General features: G+C 30.2%; 1 long non-coding RNA gene across 1 annotated transcript; it reads right to left on the bottom strand.

The window, feature by feature from the left end:
* Nucleotides 1-240: 240 nt before the first annotated feature.
* On the bottom strand, nucleotides 241-2,115 carry LOC120356257. The gene is made up of 2 exons (XR_005573974.1): nucleotides 990-2,115; nucleotides 241-532 (listed from the first exon to the last, which is right to left on the bottom strand). It is a non-coding gene; the product is annotated as an uncharacterized LOC120356257 (long non-coding RNA).
* Nucleotides 2,116-7,801: the final 5,686 nt, after the last annotated feature.

Genomic DNA, 7,801 nt, shown 5'->3' with positions numbered 1-7,801 from the left:
CCCCTTCTAAGTAGCAACATTTATAATTGAATGATATGACAGCTCAACAATTCAAGATTTACCCCATTCATTACTTGTCATTGATGATTGTTAGGCATATTCAATAATCAACAATAAGATTGTAATCATGTTTGCAATTTAATATACATAATAGATCAAATAAATAGAATTTCCAAAAAATAAACAAAATTTAAATCAAGTAATTACAAATTTATTTATTATCCTGTCCCATTTATTTTACGAAGTAGTTGCCTGTGAATTTTCCATAAATTAATATTGGTTGTTTCGTAAATACCTGGTGTATTGAAGTGAGGAGGCCTCCGTACACTTTATTCAAATTTTTCACTTATTAATTTTTCACTGCACAAGAAGTTCTTGAAGTATCCTTTTTACGGCGAATTTAGATCTTTTCTGGAAATATTGGTTTCCTTGTGATGAGTTGGTCAGCAAGGATTCAGCTTCCATGGCCATAACTAAGACATCCTGTGATACTACGAGTCTACGAGTCTACGAGTCTATGAGTCTATGACCGCTAAATAATAGAGAAACGAAAAGAATATATATAAATACTGTAATACTAAAGGAGAGATCAATAATACAGAATTTGCTCTTCTTAACAAAATCAACAATACACAAGATCTTTAATAAATTCATCAATAATAGTTTAAAGATAAATAATTCAAGATACTCGAAGTGAAGCTTCCAAAAGAGATTTTTTTAAAAAGAAAAATTATAACTTGAATAAGGCTTTACAATTTTATTTAATTATTTATTTATTTATTTGACCAGCGTGACAAAGATAATTTGATATTTATTTATTTATTAATTTAATTTTACTATTATATAAACTTGCATAGAAATATTTCCAACATTTTGAATTACGAGAATTAGCTGAAAAACAAATTTAAGGAAAGCTGGGATTAATTATAATCTGATCAGACTTGACTTATAAAACAATAAGTAAAGTATATAAATAAATAATGCTTTACCTGTACAGCGGAAATTGTAGAAATTACTATGGATACATATGTGATGAATGAGGTTTTCAACAAATATAAATAAATTGCCATAACTTAGGCCAGCTAGAATGAATACTCAATTAAATTTTCGGACATGATTACTTTTCTTTTTTTTTTTTTTTATAACAAACAAGAAAATTTACATATTCAAAAAGGAAATAAAAAAAAAATAAAGAAAATAATAAAAATATCACAACTTGTGATGAATGAAATCTGTCTCTGATCAACTACATATTGTAATAAATAGAAAAATTTAGCATAAGCTAAATAAAAATGGAATCAAAGGAAAAGGTTAAATTTACAACCTCCACTCACGAAATTCAGAGACAGAATGGATCATCGAGCGTTGAAGACGGGGTAGCAAACAAGACAGTGACGTAAGCAAAACGGAATTATCAAAATTAGACAAAGAAACTAGAGAGAAAGAGCAATGCAAACTCAAAGCTACCAACAAGGACAGAAAAAGGGAGAAAGAAAATAGCAAAAAAGAACTGGAGAGAACAAGAAAGTAGATTATTCGAAGGGTACAGCTCGATCCCATAAGTGCATCTTTGTCTCACTGAGAAAAACAAGCTGATAATACAATCGAATTTAGAACCGAAATAACAGAAAAACAAGATAAAAATAATCATGTCCAAAATTGTTACATACTCCCTCCACTCAAGTGTGTGAAAGCTACATTCAAAAAAAAAAAAATTTGAGCTAGCTAAGATAATTTTTAAGTTGAATTAACATATATATAGAATTTATCAGAGAAGAATGCTTCATAAGAATTTGAGTTGAGAAATATTCACTCTTAGAGTTGAATTATTCCAAGAAATAAATCATCTATTTGTAAAATTATTAATTCAATACTCAACATCAAATAAAAATCAAATAAAAACTCTTGATTACAAATTCAATGAAGATCAGAGGTGGAACCTACTCAATAGCTGAGTAACCATTGAAATAATAAAAAAAAATTAGAATCTAACAACAGAAGAAACTAGACCACAAATTAATGCAGGGATTGGCCACTCCCAACAAAAACTTGAAGTCTTTCAAACAAAGAAATATCTGAACATGCGTCCACACTCAGATTCAAAAGAAAATTAATCAGTTCTCAGTCCCAAAGAATATGTTCCATCTCTAATGATCATTTGCCTACCCCTTTTTTTATATATATATATATATATATATATATATATATATATATATCTTTGATCCTTTTTTTTATTCTAACAAAATTCATACACTCTTGATAAAATTTGAAAGATAAATCACTTGACATTATTTACATACAGAAACCAATATTTTTCTACTCTATTACCCAATTAAGGTGATAATAATATACATTTTCAAGTATTTTATCATTTATCAAAACTCTTCTTTTGATTCACTTTATTCCCTTACTTTATTTACAACAATCTGATGAAATAGAAACACTGCTATTCACCACTATTCATCAAAAATTCATTAACACTAAAGCAAAATTATAACTATAAACTATTTCAATAATCTATCTAATAATATGATCTCAATAAAATTTCTATCTATTTATAGGCTAAGATAGATTCTTTTGTACAATATTTTACACAATTCCATAAAGAAATTAAATAAGTGAGTAAAGTTAAAATTTCAATAGGTGGCGCGCTTCACCAAAGAAAACAACTATTTACTCTTCAGAAACACCTAAACCAAAGGCAACACAATTTAACCAGAAGTGAAACGTTACAGAATAATAGTGAGTTTCCTACAAATAACTCAAAGAAGAAAGTATCAATGAGCCGATCTCTCAGTAAGAAACAACAGAGACGAAACCGTTACCCTTTACTTCAAAGATAAGAAGGAAGAATGAATACCAGGCTACATTATCCAAAACAAGGAATTATGAATTATATTTCTTTAATTGTGAGACATGAGCCTTTTGAACAAAGCGATTAGTAATAGGGTCAACTAATTCAGCCGTAACATCAGATAACCATTTTTTATTTTTAGCGGGCCACGATACCGGAAGCTTAATTTTGTACAAATTTGGTTGGCCTTATCACTGAGAATATGTGTCCGGACCCATACAAGGTCATCTATAGCAAAAGGAATAGGGACACGGTTCCTATCATAGCGAGTTTTTCTATAATTATGACTTTTCATCAATTGCTCTTTAGCCTTTTGCCAAATTTCTACAGTGTTCTCATCGGCAGTATCAGGTAAAATTTCATTAATATTCCAGATATTCAAAAGAGGTTCTTTAGGTTTATAACGGAACATCAGAGAAAAAGGGGTGCACTTAATGCTATCATGTTCAGCAGTATTAAAAGCTAAAGCTAACCAATCATTTACAGTATCATCCCATTTATTCTGTGAGTTTGCATGAAAAGCAATGAGAGCTACGCAAATTACGATGTAATCTTTCAACTATGTTTGCTTTAGGATAGAAAGGTGAAGTCGTATTATGACGAATTCCTAATTGAAAACAGAAATTTTTAAACTTGATTGATTTAAAAATTGATGCATTATCACTAATAATTTGTTTAGGAGTAGAGAAATTCGCAAAAATACCTTTCAATGCTCTAATTACTGATTCAGAATTAGCTTTTCTCAAACATTTTAACCAACAGAATTTACTGAAAACGTCAATTGCACTAAAAATAAAACAGTTATTCTGTGATGTGCGTACTAATGGACCAACTAAGTCAATATGTATCATCTCAAGAGGTTTTTCCTGTATTTTTGATGATAAAAAACCGTAATTGGTAGCCTGAGCTGGTTACTTTTTGCACAAAGAGTACAAGATTTAACTAAATAAATTATATCTTTCCTCAAATCAACCCAGTGGAAATTCTCTTGAATTTTTGAAATAGTTTTAGCAATACCTAAATGAGCACCAATCATACTTTCATGATAATATTTGAAGATTAAAGGAACAAGAAGTTTGGGTATGACTATTTTTTTTTCCTGGTTTCTTAGTTTTATCACTAATACTCCTTTAGACAAACTATAAGGAAACTGATCAATATTATTATTAATCTTTTCTATTATATCCGCTAAAATAGGATCATTCTCTTGGTGTTGTTTTATGTCAGTGAATACTAGTGGAAAATCGGTAATTTTTAGTGAGTTTATTAAGTTTAGACTATTTTCTACTTCTATATGTTCATCTTTGACATCAATTTCAGGCAATTCACTGTCATCATGGTACATTCTGGATAAAGCATCAGCTATGCAATTATCTTTTCCCGCTACATGCTGTGTTGTGAACTGAAATGATAAAAGCCTAAGTATCCAACGACTAAGTCTACCAATTTGCTTGTCTTGTTTTAAAATCCATGCTAAGGCACTATTATCTGTTAACAACAAGAATTTAGTGTGTTGTAAGTACAGTTTAAATCTTTCCATGCCAAAAATTGCTGCATAGCATTCGATCTCATATGTAGAATATTTGCATTCTTGTTGAGTGAGCTTTTTGGAAGCAAAACTAATAGGCTTTAGGATGCCATCAACATATTGAGAAAGGACCGCAGAAATTGATAAGGAGCTCCCATCAGTTTGCAACACAAACTGTTTATTAAAATCAGCTGTTATTAAGACAGGAGGGTTCATAATTGCATTTTTCAATTTCTGAAAAGCTTTCTCGTGAACATCTTCCCAAATAAATTTTTTATCCTTCTTTCTTAGTTCGTTGAGGGGTGAGGCGATTTCAGCGTAATTTTCAATGAATTTGTGAAAATATCCTACCATTCCTATGAATCTGGAGATAGCCTTGACATTTTTTGGTCTAGGGTAATTACGAATTGAATTTGTCCGAGCTGGATCAATAGTAATACCATGTTCACTTACTAAATTACCTAGAAAGGAGATTTGTTTTTTTGCAAATTTAGCTTTCTCCTTTTTTACAGTAAACCCACCTTGTTTAAGTTTGGACAACACTATCTTAATGTGCTCAAGATGTGACTCAAAATCTTTAGAATAAATCACAATATCATCCAAATAATTTATTACAAATTTGAATTTTATCCCTTCAAATAAAATATTCAAAGCAGTAGATAAGGCTTGAGCACCTATTGATAAACCAAACGGTACACGAGTATAACAGTAAGTTTGAGTTGGAGTTGCAAAAGTAGTCAAGTGCTTAGAAGATGGAGATAATTTCAATTGATAATAGCTTTCAGTAAGATCAAGAACAGTAAAGAACTTAGCACCGTTAAACCAATGGAATGTACTCTCAATGTTTGGCAAAGGTGTAGCATCTAATGCAATTTTTTATTTAATGCTCTATAATCTACTACCACACGATGGCCACCATCTTTCTTAGGAACTAAGAAACAAGGGCTGGAATAATTAGAAGTTGATTTCTCAATAATTCCATCATCTAACATTTTTTGAATTTTTTTATTTAAGATTTCCATTCTTATCGGATTTAACTGATAAGGAGCTTTCCTTACGGGCTGATTGTCTATCAGACGAATTTCATATTCTATTACGTTCGATTTACCTAGTTTATGGGTAAGAACATCATCAAATTGATTTAATACTTTGTTTAATTCTACTTTCTGCGAAGAGCTTAAATCGTCCAATTCCACATCAGTACCAATTCTATTCATTTTCTTTAGTAATTCCAACCTGTGATTTTTTTCAAAAGAAAATTTGAATTGCGGTTTAAATCCAAAGAAATACCTATTATTGAATAAATCAGGAACTAATTTGGAATAATGAATAAAATCACAACCTAAAACAATAGGAATTGACAAATCATCATGAACAAAGAAACGAAATTTCCAACTGAAGTTTTCAATTTTTATTTTTAATAGAACTGACTCTTTCAACAGTAATTTACTTTTATTCGCAGTAACACAATGCTGAATATCCTCTTGAATAAGCAGATTACCATTATCCCGTAATATTTCAGTAAAAACTTTCCTTGAAATGATACTATAATCAGAACCAGAATCAATCAATGCAATAGAACTGACACAGTTATTTCCTAACTCACATACTATTAAAGGAGTGATTTTATTAATCAAAGCTCTAGTCTTTAACTGATTAAATTTCTTTTGCTTTTTTCTTTTTATTTTATTTTTCATTTTCTGATTTTTGCCAGTATATTTTGATTGAATTGATTTCTTCTTACCATTAGAAAAAGTATCACTACATTTCAAGGTATTAATTCCGTTTTCTTTATTGAATTTTTGATTGTATTTGGTGTTTTGAAATTTTCTTTTACTGGATATTTTCTTTTTATACTGTTTCCCAGCTAGTCATGCTTTTTTATTTTCACAAGAGTTTGCATAATGTCCACTTTCATTACATTTAAAGCAACGTATTTTAGATAGATCTCTAGTGAAATTATTATTAGATCTTTGGTGATTCTGATTATGATTTCTCGAATTACTGCTTGTACCTCTGAAATTTGAATTATTCATGTTGGATCTACATGACTGAGCTAGATGACCTACTTTGTTGCATTTGTAACAACGTCTTTGAGCTAATTCAACATTCATTGGAGATTTTTGATTCTTTTTATTAGTATTAAAATTGTATTTATTTCTTTCTAAATCCCCATATTGAATATTTTGAGATACTACTGAGATGGAAGTTAAGTCATTAAAACTAGTTGGTTTGGATTGGAAAACTAGTCTATTTCTTTCCTCTGGATTCAACCCTGAGCAAATATTATTGACTACGTCTTCCTCAGATTTTTCTAATCTTAGTAGTTTATTAGCGTCTTTGATTGACACAATGTAAGCAGACAAGGGTTCACCAGCCCTTTGTAAACGATAATAGTGGTCTCTTTCAATGATTGAAATCAATCTAGACGGAATAAAATGTTGCAGAATATCCTTATGAAATTCATCAAAACTCTTATTTGTACTCAAAGCTAAATTCAATCGATCGGCGAGAGGCCCTACAACAGAAGAGTGAATGATATGGAAAAGTTGCTGATCTAATAAGTTCGATCGTTCTTTTATTTTCAAACATATTTCAATGAATTTCAACAAACTATCAACATTCAATCCGTCAGTATTCGGAAGTTCCTTCATCAGACCTTCGATAGGATTTGATAATTTATTATACAAATTACCAAATAAAGGTGAAGACAAGTTGGCTGCTAGGTTTACCCTATTAGTATTGAAATCACTACCGAATACAGTCCTACCCAAGTTTTCATTTATTGTAGCATGTACCTGTTCTACCATAGAGACAGTATTACTATTATTTATATTTTCAAAATCAGTAACTTGAATATCAGGATTGGTAACATTTGTTTGTGAATACTGAGTAACATTTTGTTCCATATTACTTGTACTAGGAATTTGCGCAATAAAGCGATTTACTGTATTAGTATGAAGTTTAGTATTCGAATCGTGTGTGGGATTATTCATTTTTGAATCGGGTGTACTGAGACTGCTTTGTTTTTCAAAATGAGGCGAACTAGATCTACTAAAGCATTCACACAAGTCGATCAATTAAGTAAAAGTAGCCTGAGCTAATACAATAGACTCATCAATACCTTTAATTAGATTTTGGTCATTTGCTTCTTTAGCATAAGTTAATAATTGAACAATTCGATTGAGAATATGTAGAAAAATGGATAACGCTTTATGAATGTTTACCTTTTTATCAGGAATACTCATAGAAAGAATTCTCTCCAAGTATTCATCTTCCCCTGTCAATAAATCAAGGATTTTTTTTATAGCAATTTCACTAGACTCATCATCGTAAATAATTCGTGCAATTTTTGGGTCTGGATTGCTAACTAATGCTCGATACTTTCCCCTTAAAGTGTCTACATCATTGTCAATAAC

The sequence above is a fragment of the Nilaparvata lugens genome, unplaced genomic scaffold, assembly GCF_014356525.2.
Source record: "Nilaparvata lugens isolate BPH unplaced genomic scaffold, ASM1435652v1 scaffold6298, whole genome shotgun sequence".
NCBI lineage: Eukaryota > Metazoa > Arthropoda > Insecta > Hemiptera > Delphacidae > Nilaparvata > Nilaparvata lugens.
This window is presented reverse-complemented; position numbering and strand designations above follow the sequence as displayed.